This window comes from Vicugna pacos, chromosome 21, assembly GCF_048564905.1.
Source record: "Vicugna pacos chromosome 21, VicPac4, whole genome shotgun sequence".
NCBI classification, from domain to species: Eukaryota; Metazoa; Chordata; class Mammalia; order Artiodactyla; family Camelidae; genus Vicugna; species Vicugna pacos.
Genome location: NC_133007.1, coordinates 30710360 through 30723440, shown reverse-complemented (window position 1 = coordinate 30723440; position 13081 = coordinate 30710360). Strand labels below are relative to the sequence as shown.

At 52.9% G+C, this 13081-nt stretch overlaps 1 long non-coding RNA gene across 2 annotated transcripts in view; it reads left to right on the top strand.

Moving 5' to 3' along the window:
• Positions 1–6887, top strand: part of LOC116284928 (uncharacterized) — a 93739-nt gene extending 86852 nt beyond the window's left edge. For both annotated transcript variants that reach the window (XR_012062627.1, XR_012062625.1), the window contains one exon: positions 6526–6887. This is a non-coding gene — a long non-coding RNA (uncharacterized lncRNA). The remainder of the gene's footprint in view (positions 1–6525) is intronic.
• The last annotated feature ends 6194 nt before the right edge of the window (positions 6888–13081 follow it).

Here is a 13081-nt window from a genome sequence, read left to right as displayed (position 1 = left end):
GTGAGAGATGGAAATGTGGAGCCATCTGCAGAAAACCCTCTGCAGAACCCAGCCTGGGGAGAAGCCTCCAGGTCAGACAAGAAGAGAGTCATCCTGGCCAAGGTTTTCCCCAGTTCCTCAGCCAGGAGTAACTGGACATTAACACCCACAAGGCCCCTGCGCAGCATTGATAGTGGTCGTTCTTAATTGTGCTCACCATAACTTTGTAGGAAACAGGATACAGTGTCTACACTGTGAGGCACTGGGGCAGAGCCCTTCAGCTTTGCAAGTCAGCTTGCTCTGCTGTGAAACCAGAGGCAGGCCTGACTGATCTCTGAGCATCTCAGGACCTTAAGGAGTCGATTCCCCAGCCATCCACCTCATCTATGACTGCTCCTGGCCTTGTGGGGCAAGTCCCCACCTCCGGCTGTGAGGTTGCACCTGCAATTATCTGGGCCTTTCCCAGGAAGGGATGCGATGGCCCCGAGGCTGAGGAGGAGACTGTCAGCTTCGTCTTTAGTCTCTCATAACTTTTAGGCAATCTTTATAAAGCTTCGTGGTGGAGGAGCCCTCCCTGCCCTGACCATCGCAGCCTTGACTCTGGGGGGCCTGCCAGGCAGGCAGCCCTCTTGCCAAACGTTGATTCAAGAGGGTGTTTCTGACTCAAGTTCCTGCACGATACGTTTGTTTCAAGCACAGCTGCAGAGCCGCCCTGCATACCCCCTCTTGTCTACTCCTCCAGCAGAGACCTGATGACACGGAAGACACAGGAGTGACAGGGAGAGGAACAGAAGACCGTGCTCAGCCCAGGGACCCCTGTCGTCGAGAAGACAAAGGAGCAAAGTCACAGGAAGAGAGGCGCTGTCTGCGACAGCGGGAGGGGGGTTTCTCCGCCCTCAGCTCCTTCCCAAACCCACTTTATTTTATTGTTCGAAGAATTTCCAGGAGTCTGGTTAACAGGCCTGATGCCTTATATAGCTTGGATATGTACAAAAGCAAATGGTCTTAAAATGAACAGAAACAGTGAATGTTACTTAGCACAGAGTCCAAGTCTCAGGTAGCTGAGCTCTGTGCTTGTCCAACGTGTTCCAGCTGCAAGTATCGGAATCAGCCTGGATGGTTCAGGGCAGTGTGACGGACGGTGTGGGTGACAGTGCGAGCTCTTAGCAGCGTCTGCGTTCTTCCTTCCTCCTGGGCACGTGGCAGACTGCGTTTTCTAGAAGCCTTGCTGTTGGAAGCCGTCAGTGGTTTATGGGAAGGGGGGATGCACCCCCTCCCCACAGTTATCCATTCCTCCTCAGCACTGCCCTTCCCTCCGGGGACCCAGAGGGGCCAGAGCCACAGGAATCAATCTTTTCTCACAATCTGCCCAGCAATCTTCAGCAACCTCAGGGCTCAATTCAACTGTCATCTCCTCCTTGAAGCCCTCCCTGATCCTCCAGGGAGGAGAAGCCACTCCCACAAGTCTATGCACCGGGACTCATGCACCTGTGGCCACCTTCGCAAATTACCACAAACTGGGCAGCTTAAAACAAGGGAAATATACTCCCTCCTGGTTCAGGAAACCAGAAGTATAAAATCAAGGTGTCAGCAGGGCCGCACTCTCCCTGAAGACTCAGAGGGAGAATTCCTTCCACACCTTTGTCTCAGCTCCCCATGTTGCTGGCGTCCTTGGCGGCCCCTTGGCTCGCAGACTCATCATTTCAGCCTCTGCCTCCATAGCCCCACCACCTTTTCCCAGTGCGTCTGCCTCTGTATGTCCTTTCTGTCTCTTATACAGACACTCTCATGGAACTTACATCCCACCCTAATCCAGGACGATCTCATCTCAATTCTTAAATTAAACACACCTGCGAAGATATTATTTCCAAATAAATCACATCTTCACTTCTTTGTTCATATTCTAGAAGAACATGGATTAGGGTGGGGGGACACTGTCTTACCCACTGCACATCCCTTTGATTGCAGTTCTCATTTGTGACTATTGTGCATCTGCTTCAGGTGACAGCCACATCCCTGAGAGGCAGGCTGTCCCATCCTCACTCTGTGTCCACACTGTCTTGCTCGGAGCTCTGTGGACCGAAGCTCCAGGCAGACGCCTGTGAACTGAGTGTGACGGATGAGCGATCAGAGGTCCCTTCGCAGGTGCCGTCCTGCACGCCTCCGGTGGCGACCTCTTCTGTCTCGGGGGCCTGCCCATTCACCTAAACAGCCTGCCGAGTTCTCCCATCCTAAGGGGCCTGGGAGGAACCAAGAGCAGAGGGAGAACATTAAGTTGTTCAATGGCCATTCAGCGTCCTTTCCTTTTGCTGGGTTCCAGAAACTCTCCAAGCCAACTGCCAGGGTGATTTAGGAAGTCTCAGGAACGCGAGGCTCTGCGGCGAAGAGCCTGGTGGGAAAGGCCGGCTCTGTGCTTTTCTGTGTGGGCTGTGCGGGCCTGCTGTGAACATTTTCCAGGAAGAGATGGAGAGCAAAAGTTGGGTGACTTTTTATGAGTGTTTGTTCCAGCTGTTGGTTGGTGATTTGGTTTTTGGAGCAGCTGGGGCCAGGCAGCAAGGCCTCGGAATTCCAACCTGCTTTGCAACCTGTTTTACAGCTAATTACCAAGAAATGACGTGGCCTGTGGGTTGGGTAATCCCTCCAAAACTCGAATGTCCCCCAGAGCGACGAATCCCCCGCCTGTTGGCTCTCGGAGTCACCTGGGTTCCAAGGACCTCTGCGAGCCCACACCCCGAGGTCTGCGGGTCTTTCTGGGGGTCTCTAGAGATGCCTAAACGGGGCTGCCCCCCAGGCCTCCCTGTTCTGCTTCTCCGGTCCCCTTGCTGATGCCAGTTTGCTGCCCAGACCTGTCTCCTGGGTTCCCGAGGCTGAGCAGCCCTCGAGAGCTGATGAGTTCACTCCGCTGTCCACTGTGCAGAGCCGGGGCCCCTTCCTCCAGCCTCCCGTGTCAGCCAGGGACCCAGGCTCCATCCATCCTGTTGGGTCTCCAGTGTTTGGTCCCTGTCTCCTGGTAGCTGGGAAACAAGAGGAAGTGGCAGGAAGGCGATTCCCTGAGAAGAAACAGTGCAGAAGCTGCCCAGTTCTTTCCACTCTGGTCGTCAAGTTGCAAGCTTGGCCTCAAGCCCCCACCTCACTTCCAAGGAGGCTCTATAGACAACAGGTTTCTCCTGTAGAGCACAGGAAACTATATTCAGTATCTTGTAATAACCTCTAATGAAAAGGAATATGAAAGCGAATATACGCATGTATGTATATGACTGAACGTGATGCTGTGCACCAGAAATTGACACAACGTTGTAAGCTGACAATACTTCAATTGGAAAAAAAATGGGAGGCTGTAGATGGGTGGCCTTGGGCCTGATTGCAACTCAGGGCACTTTGTTAATACAGGCCAACCTTGTTTTATTGCACTTTGCTTTACTGTGCTTCGCAGACATTGCACTTTTTTTACAAATTGCAGGTTTGTGGCAATACTGTGTCAGGCAAGTCTGTTGGTGCCATCTTTCCAACAGTATGTGCTCGCTTGGTGTCTCTGTGTCACATTGTGGTAATTCTCAATATTTCAGACTTTTTCATATTTTTATTTTTGTTGCAGTGATCAGTGACCTTAGGTGTTACTACTGTTATTGTTTGGGGCTCTACGAAGCACACCCGCTTAGGTTACAAACCTGTGTGTCCTGACTGCTCGACCAACCGGCCGTCCCCCCATCTCTCTCCTTCTCCTCGGGCCTCCCTGTTCCTTGAGACACAATGTTGAAATTAGGCCAATTAATGACCCTGCAGTGGCCTCCTAGAGTTGAACATCTCTCACTTTAAATCAAAGGCCAGATCAAGTTTAGTGAGGAAGGCATATCAAAGGTCAGGACAGGCCAAAAACTAGGCCTCTCACCCCGGCGAGGCAGCCGAGCGCCTGCCGCCCAGGAGTCCTCCTCGAAGGGGGCAAGCGCTGCGCCGGCGGGCGCGCTGCCCGAAGGGGGTCCGAGGGCCGGGACACAGCGCCCCCTTAAGCCGGCGCCCCGCTCGCTCCGCTCCGGGAAGGCCGCGGGAGGGGAGGCCTGGGGCTCCGCAGACGGCGTGGGGCTGCCGGCGCCCGCCTCCCGAGGCGGCAGGGAGGCCGAGGCCCCGGCGCCGAGCCCGCTCGCTCGGCTCGTCCGCGAAGGGGCTGGCGCAGCACAGCCCCCCGCCCCCCGCGGGGAGACGCCCCGGGGGCCCCGGCGGCGAGAGGAGGGGTCGGGGCCGGCTTCGGAGCGCCCCGGGCCAGGCGGCCCTCCCGCTGGCGCTGCCGCCGCTGGTGACCGGAAGCCGAAGCCCGTGCCCGCGGACCCTTCCGAGACCCCCAGGGCCCCGAGGAAGGGCGCTCAATCTACCCTGCCTGTGCCCTAGAAATGGACCGACGGAGCCTGGACGACAGCGCGTCTGTTTGCAACATGGTTTAGTGCACGGTTTTAGTTCCACTTGAGACCCGAGGCTCAAATAAAAGAGATCTTTTCAAAATATTACTGCTCACCGACAACACGCCGGGTCACCCAGGAGCTGATGGAGACGTACGAGGCTCATGCTGTTTTCACGCCTGCGACACAGCAGCCCCGCAGCGCCCAGGGATCGAGGAGCGGCTCTGCCTTTCCTGTCTTAGCACTTAAGGGACACACCTCGTGAGGCTGCAGCTGCCACAGCCAGTGAGCCCTCTGATGGATCTGGACAAAGTAAATCGAAAACCCCTGGAAGAGGAGTCACCGTTCTAGATGGCGTTAAGGACATTTGTGATTTACGGGGAAAAGTCCAATGATCAACATACAAAGGAATCTGGAAGTTGACTCCAACCCTCAGATAACTTTGAGGGGTTCAAGACTTCAGCGGAGGAAGTAGCTGCAGATGTGCTAGAAATAGCAAGAGAAGTAGAATTGTAAGTGGAGCCTGAGGATGTGACGGAATTGCTGCCATCTCACGATAAAACGTTACTGTGCCAGGCGTTGCTTCTTATAGATGAACAAAAAAAGTGGTTTCTTGAGATGGAATGTACTCCTGGTGAAGATTCTGTGAAGACTGCTGAAATGACAACAAAGGATGTAGAACATTACATCAACTTAGTTGATAAAGCAGGGTTTGAAAGGACTGCCTCCAGTTTTGAAAGAAGTTCAACTGTGAGTAAAATGCTACCAAAGAGCACCACATGGAACAGAGACCGTTTGTGAAAGGAAGAGATGATCAATGTGGCAAACATCACTTTGTCTGATTTTAAGAAATTGCCTCAGACACCGCAGCCTTTAGCAACCAGAACCCTGATCAGTCAGCAGCCGCCAACATCAAAGCCAGACCCTCCACCAGCAAAAAGGTTATGACTCTCTGAAGACCCAGATAATGAGTAGAATTTTTTAGCAATAAAGTACTTTTTTAATTGAGGTATGAACTTTTTTTTTTAAAAAAACACAATGCTATTGCACACTTAATAGACCACAGTATAGTGTGAATGTAATTCTTAAGGTGCTCTGGGAAACCAAAAAATCCGTGTGACTCACTTCATTGCGACATTCGTTTTATCACAGTGGTCTGGAGTCGAAACTGTGATATCTCAGAGGCACACCTGTAAAGGAAGAGAGGAAGAAGGATACAGGGGGGCTGTTAGTATCAGACGACAACAGACCCACCTACCCAGCGGCGGGTTCTGGTGGAGACCGGACACAGGGCAGCTGTGTGACATGGGGCAGTGGGCCCGCCTCTCTCCAGCTCTGGAAGGGGAAGAGGACATCTATATCTGGTCCCCTTTTAGGAATCGCCAAAGAAAAGCCCAGAATTAGGTCAGAACAGATGATCTCGTGCACTATTAGAAGGTTACAGTTTGCGATATAATAGTTTGCAATACAATATACTATCCAATTTGGAAAGAGCTATCAAATTTTTTAATGCACAAATTATTTGACCCAGCCATTAAATTTCTAGGAGTTTTTTCTACAGCTATGTTCACAATCAGAGGCAAAGACCTATGTAAAGTCACGCTCATGGCAGCACCATTTGTAATAGCCAAATGCTGAAAGTAACACAAGTTTCCAGCTATATGGGACTGGCTCAATAAATTATAGTTTAATCCATAAAGTGGAATAGTATACAGCCATCAAAATGTAAATCATTTCAATGTGTACTGATACCAATCTTCAAGATTATGTTTAGGTATCATATACACACACATGCATGTATTATGTATGTAATTAAGGAGCCTGATAGAGAAGAGGGCAAATAGTGTATTTCCACATGTGTGATTGGACATGGAGGCAGGAACCCCAGAAACTGACGATGTTGGTGGGTCCCAGGTAGTGATACAGTCTGGAAGAGGAGGGAGAATTTCTTCAACTGTCTGCTCCTCTTTTGTACATGTTGATTTTTGTGGCCATGTGAATAAATCACTTCTTTTCATTTAGAAAGACAGACAAATAAATGAATAGATAAGTAACTGGGGTTTAAAGATATATAGGGGGGAAACTTTCTCTTTCAACCCCCACCCCCACCCCTGCTGAAGGCGACTGAGCCCGTCCCCCACTGGTCTCCCACCAGGGCTTGTCCGCCGCCCGGCCAGAGGCCCCTGCACCAGGACGGGTGCTCAGCTCTGGAAACCATCGTGGAGCTCTCCTGTTTACAAAACCTGAATTCAGCCGCCCAACGGAAAGTTCCCAGATCCCTGGGCAAGTTTCTTTCCCAGCAGCGATGTTACTGCTCTGCGGTTATAATTGCAGTGTTTACCGGGTCTCTACAGTCAAATTAGATCTGTTCTGTCCAGAAAACTGAGATTTCAAAGACTTGTCAGAACACAAAACACTCTGCATTGTGACTCCACGTGTGTTAAAAACAACAGCATCAACAACAAAAACAAACCAGAAAACAATGGAAATAAAACACAAAAACTGGTGTATTTGGAATTCTGCATGCCGAGGTTCCCTAGTGGCTTGTTTTTAGTGGTAGGATACTGTTTTCTATCTTCTTCTTTTTGGTTATCTGTTCTTTTTAATTTCTCTGACACAAACAGATGGCAAGAAAAGTTCGTAAGGAAATTTATTTTTTAACAGCTCTATTGAGATATAATTCACATACCAAAAATTCACCCACTTACGATGTACAGTTCAGTGGTTTTTAGTATATTCAGTGATACATGCAACCATCACCACAGTTGATTTTAGAACATTTTCATCACCCCCAAAAGCAACCCTGCCTCCTTAGCCGTCACTGCCCATTTTCCTGTAACCCCGCGCAATCACGTATCTACTTTCTCCGTCTAAGCATTTGCCAGTTCTGGACATTTCCTATGATGGAATCGTGCACTGTGTGACCTTTTGTGTCCGGCTTCACTTAGCAAAATGCTTCCAAGTTTCATCTGTGTGTGGCGCAAATCAGAACTCCGTGCCCTTTTTGTTGCCATACAATATTCTATTAAATTAGACTAACACTAAGTTTTTTAAAAATCTCAAAATTTTAACCGTTACAGTGAAGATAGCCATTTACCATAATGTATTCGCCCAGCACCCCTCGGCTTCCATAAATGTAGCACAACTCTGTGTGTTTCTCCAGATCCTCCACTTGTGGGCGTCACCAGCCTGTCGGGACCACCACCCCCCCATTCTCCCCTCACTGTGAGGTCCACAGACATGGCCATGGCTTTGGCTATGGCTTCTGGTCCTGGCAAGTGGAGGGACCAGAAGGAAAAGGAATTCAGCCTGGGGAGAAAATATCTTTAATAAGAGTCGGACATTTGGGGGTCTTGCTCTCCACTGAACCCGCCCTTACGCTGTAGCTGTCAGTCTTTGGGAGGGAAGTGATGGCAGGAAAACAAGACAATGACTACGGCATGCAGGGCCATAGAAACAGCTGGGGCCGGCAAGGCAGGGCAGTCAGGCGAGGGCGAGATGGGGAGAGATGTGCGCCACCTCCTTTGAGAAGCTTCCCCGGCTGACTGTCCTTGCCCCAAGGGGTCTGGAAAAATGGAAAGAGGAGCCTGGGCACTAAAAGAGGCTCAGAAACTAGCTGAGTCACTTGAGCTGTGTGGCCTTGGGCAACTTCCTGCCCCTCTCTGTGCCCCGGTCTCCCCATTTGTCAATCAGATGACCTTTCCCAAAGATGACCATGATGATATCTTCCACCCATCCTGCACGTCTCCCACATGACCCTCCTCCCAGGGAGAGGAGGGGCCGTGTCCCTCCCCTCGGGTCTGGACGGGGTGTGACTCAAGTTGCAGCCGCCCGACGCGGCCAGGGGACACTGCTGACCTCTGAGGCTGGTCCTCAAGGCACTGCCCCTTCCACCCTGTTCTCTGGAGTGGTCACGCTTGGGTGCTGGGCCACCGTGTACGACTTTCAACTGCCCCAAGGCTGCGCTCAGTGAGGAAGCCCCAGCCCTGGGGGGAGGACCCAGGAAGGGGCTCCGGCGAGACTTGGGGTCCTCCCAGCCCAGCCAGGAGCCTGTAGAGGGTTCCGCCCCCCGCCGCTGAGTCATCCCTGCCTCTGAGTGCTCTCAGCTGAAGCCCCGCGGTTCCAGAGCAGGATCAAGCCACCTCTGTGTGCTCTGTCCAAACTCCTGCCCACAGAGGCCGTGCACCTAGGAAACCCTTGTTGTCTGACGCCACTGGGCCTGGGCGGTTTGCTCCATGTAATAGCAGCTCCACAGGGGAGCGCCAGGCGGTTCAAACCACAGCTCAGGTGGAAAAGCCTGCTGTGCGGGGGCCTCACTGAGTCCTAGCTTCTTTCTCCTCCTCCCCGAACCCTGTGCCTTCTGCTCTCCGAGTGACACCCGGACCGCAAGACTCAATGAACGTTAATGAAAATTCTGGGCAAAACGTGTCCTGGCTCAGCTGGACTCTGGGCATCTGAGAAGCAAGAACCTACCCTGACTCATCTCTGTAGAGTAGAGCTGGCGCATACTAGATCCTCAGTTAATATCTGATGAGTGAATGAGTGAATGAATGACTCTGTCGTGCTGCCTAGCAGCACGCAGAAGGCAGAGACTGGACCGTGGTCTCTTCTGTGACCCCCGTGCCCTGCACACAGCAGGGTTCTAGTGATTCTGGTCCGTGACTTGGCCATTAATCACCATCATTTCTCTTAGAGTTTTGAACTTTTCCCCTCTCTGTTGAATTTTTTTTTTTTTGCTAAAACCCTTTATTTTGTAAAGGATAACGTGGTAACAATCCAAGCCAACCCTGCACTGTCTGTTTAATCTTCTTTCCCCTAAATATTAGCTCAGTGGGAAAAGAAGCCTAACCTCTCTGTATATTTTTCCCTGTGTATACTTTTGGCCAGAAGGCTGGAAAAACCGGGACTAAAGCAAGATGCTTAAAGATTCTGAGAAAAGACGGGGAGAAAGCGCCTGCCAGAGGACGGAAGAGGGGGTGTCGGGAGGGCAAGAGCAGATGTGACACGTCTTGTCTAGAAAGGCTCCGTCCGAGGCTTTGCCTGTCTCACATGTGAGCAGTTCTCAATGACAGGCCACTTGCATCTCTGCAACCCCAAGGGGAGGACAGTTTCCATCTGGGCAACTGCTAGGACCAACCCTCGCCAGGCTGAGGGCGCCCTTCACAGAGCCCGAAAAATGCAAGCTGGACCCCGGGTTCTGAATCTTGCTCCAGAGGAGCGAGGGGCTGGACCGTGCTGGTGGATGCTCAGCTTGTCCGTGTGCTGAGGGCACTGACCAGTACGCTCGAACTGGGTGAAGTTTATGGTCAGTAAGTTACACTTCAGTAAAGCTGTTAAAAAAGTACAACATGCTCATTGGAAGAACCATACATACATATATACACCTACATGTATGTGAGTATGGCTATATATACACATACATGCAGGGGGTGTATTACACACCTGCACACACATCTGTGTACAAATATGCACATAGGCACATGTATATTACACGTACATAGCTACACAGATATGCCTACATATGCACACGCGTCATATATACACATAGATAGATATGTGCATACAATTACCGTATAAAGAAGAAGGTCCTTTCTAAGGGGGAGAGCCCCGACTGAGGCCTGGATCTGCAGTGCTGTGCGGTGGCCCTGATGCGCAGACACGTTCCCCCTCTGGGCCACAGCTGTCAAGCTCTCTCTTTTCTCAGCAGCCACAGTGATCCTTTGAAAACGTCGGTCCTCTGGGCAGAGCCTTCCAACAGTGTCCCATGTCTGTCAGAGTAGAAGCCGCAGCTCTCATGATGACCTTCACAAGTCCTGCCAAAGCCTTGGAAGGTGCTGTCCAGTGGAACTTTCTGCAAGGATGGGAGGTTCTAGATCTGCACCAGGGCAGCCACCAGCCCATGTGGCTCCTGAGCACTTGAAATGTGGTCGGTGTGGCTGAGGAGTCGCTTTTTAGCTCAACTGTCCTTTAATTAACATAAATGAAAATATAAGGGGCCAAGTGAGACCAGAGTCTCCGGAACTGCCCAGTGCAGCTCTGGACCACCTGCCCCTCCAACCCCCCATTCACTCCTCTGAGCTCACCTCCCCTGCTCTCCCCTTGTTTCTCTGCTCCAGCCACATTGGATCCTCGCTGCTCTGCCAGCTGTCCAGACATAGTCCTGCCCCAGGGCCTTTGCATCAGCTGTCCCCTCTGCAGCTTTCTTTTCGATGTTTCCTGCTCACTCTCTGTCTCCTCCCTTGGGAACATAAGCTCCGTGGAAACAGGGACCTCTGCCTGTTTGGCGTATTCATGCTTCCCAAGCTTCTAGAACAGTGCCTGGCACGGAGCAGGTGCCCCCAAAACATTTGTTGAATAGAAATTTGAGTGAAGACCCCTGCTCTGCTTTTGCTTGTGCAGAAGGATGGTCTGATCACTCACTGTGCCACACCCAGCCTCCCCTGGCTTGTCCTGGCTCACAGGGCCCAATTCCCTCATTCTCTCAAGTCCCAGGAGATGGAAGGCTTTGGGCTGAGCCACCACTCCCAGGCAGCCTGGCTCTGTGAGACACACATGGACACTCCAGAGCTGACCCCACAGTAATAGGCTGGCAGGTGGGAGCTCAGCCTGGAGTGGACAAGCCCCTGTTTGGGGGGTAGGTCCCCCCAGCCCCGATCCTCTAACCTTCCTCTCACCCCTACTTGCTGGATGCCGGGCCCTTCTGCCTTAAGCGAGGAGCTGGGATGGGGAGAACGGGTCGTTGAGGGTCTTGGAGCCCATGTGCTCCCCCACCTGCCTTCCACAAGCCTCGTGGGTGGGAAGCCTGGGTTTGGATTCTCTCAGACACACGCAGCAAAGGCCCTCTGGGCCGTCCCCCATGGTGTGTGTCTCCGGGTCTGCAGGTCAGTCTATTTTCTCCCTTGAAAAAAAAAAAAAAAACCACCCTTTGAATCTCTCCATGAACCTGAGCATCCCCCAGGTACAGATGCGTGCTAGGCTCCATCCCCTCTAGAAATTCTGCTTTGCTTGTCCTTTGCTCTGGAGCACCTTGTCCGTGTAACGATCCCCAGGTCTCCTGAAATCTGGGGAAGGCTGTTTGCTTCCTGGCTGATAGATCCCCGGGCCCAGCGCCCCCGCAGCTCTGACGAGTTTGTAAACGCCAGGGCCGCTCTGCTGGCTGCAGCAGCGCTTCAGACTCGGGGCCAAACTAAATCTTTAAATGGCAGAGAGGCATTTAGATTTCTCTTCTGCCCAGCTGACAGTGGGTTTACAGTTTATAATCTGGCCTTTGTAAAAGCATTTGTCAGCCTGGATATTTCATCCTAAGCCCGACCACCCAGGCGGAGGGACAGGCAGGAAGCGGCCCTTCATCCGCACCAGCAGTCAACTTGGAGGTTGGCTGCGGAATCACAGAATTCAGTCGCAAAGGGGGACTTTTTTGGCATTATCTACTCCGCATCTCGACGGCAAAAGCAGCCCTTGTTTATACGAAGCGATTCCTGAATGCTAAATTTGGAAATTCTACGTATTTCTCTAATCCACCAGGCCCTGGGCAGGACGGGCCTCCTCTAAGTCCCAGGCGCTCCCCGGTCTCCAGCCGAACCTCCCAGCGCGACGGGGAAGGCCTCAGCGCTGAGGACCGGGCAGCCGGGGCCGCAGCAGCACCGACCTGAGCGCTTCGGTCCGCCGAGGGGGTGCTCCGGGGCCGGCCAGCCGTTCAATTGTCAAGTGTCTGTGTGCACATGTCTATAATCCGGCTCCCTCTGGGCCGGCCAGCCCGCTCTTCGGCAGAATCTCAGGGCTTCGGTCCATGGGAGTGGGCCGGGGATGAGCGGGAGGTCTCTGCAAAGGGAGCAGGAATCGATAAGGAATCTCAGCAGCCCGCACTGGCGTGGCAGCGGGGAAGGAATGCGACATAATAAGGAGCACTCACGTTTTATCTGTGTTGCCTGAAGACATTTTCAAGGGAGGAAATAACACCATTTCAGGCAACAGATAAAGGAGATGGAGTCGGAGATGGTTCGTTTGCAGAGGATGCTCCCCCCACCCCCACCCGCCAATCCTCTACCTGGGTGAAAACGCTGGAATTTGGCTCTGAGTCTTCCTGCTGCCCCTGCAACGTCTTATCACGCACCAGCCTCCTCCCGGAGGCTCCAGCCTCCCTTTAAGCAATGCCCTCTCCTGCTGCCAGGCCTTCCCCATCACAGCGCACACCTCCAGGGGTCTGCGCTCTACACTTCAGCGCCTGCAGGGAGTCCAGCCACCTGGTGAGGACACAGACGCAGAAAGCCAAGGAGCCTTCTGACTCCTGGCCTCCACATCTCCCCTCGCCCTGGAGCTGTTTTTGCCGCCCCAAACTGGGTGCGTCCCAGGCCCCGGGACCTCCCTGGGGCCAGAAGGAAGAAGTCGCCCTGTGTTTGGAGCGTGGTTGCTGCTGCTGGGCGACTTGCCTTGTCTCTAGGGGGGAGTGTCTCCGAGGCAGAGCCTGAGACAGGGGTCTCACATGAGTGGATGAGCTGGGGGGCAACCCCAAGAATCACCAGCAGGGAGGGAGGGAGGGAGTCCAGGAGGGGACGCACCTGTGCAGGGCACCATGGCAAGCCAGCTACTCAGCGTCAGGCCACTGGAGCACAGCCCCTCCAGGGAGCTGCAGGGAAGAGCGTGGACATGCGCCCCAGAGTCACCCACACCCGGGGGAGAGTGAGCTGGGTGAGTCGCCCGCCAGCCCACTC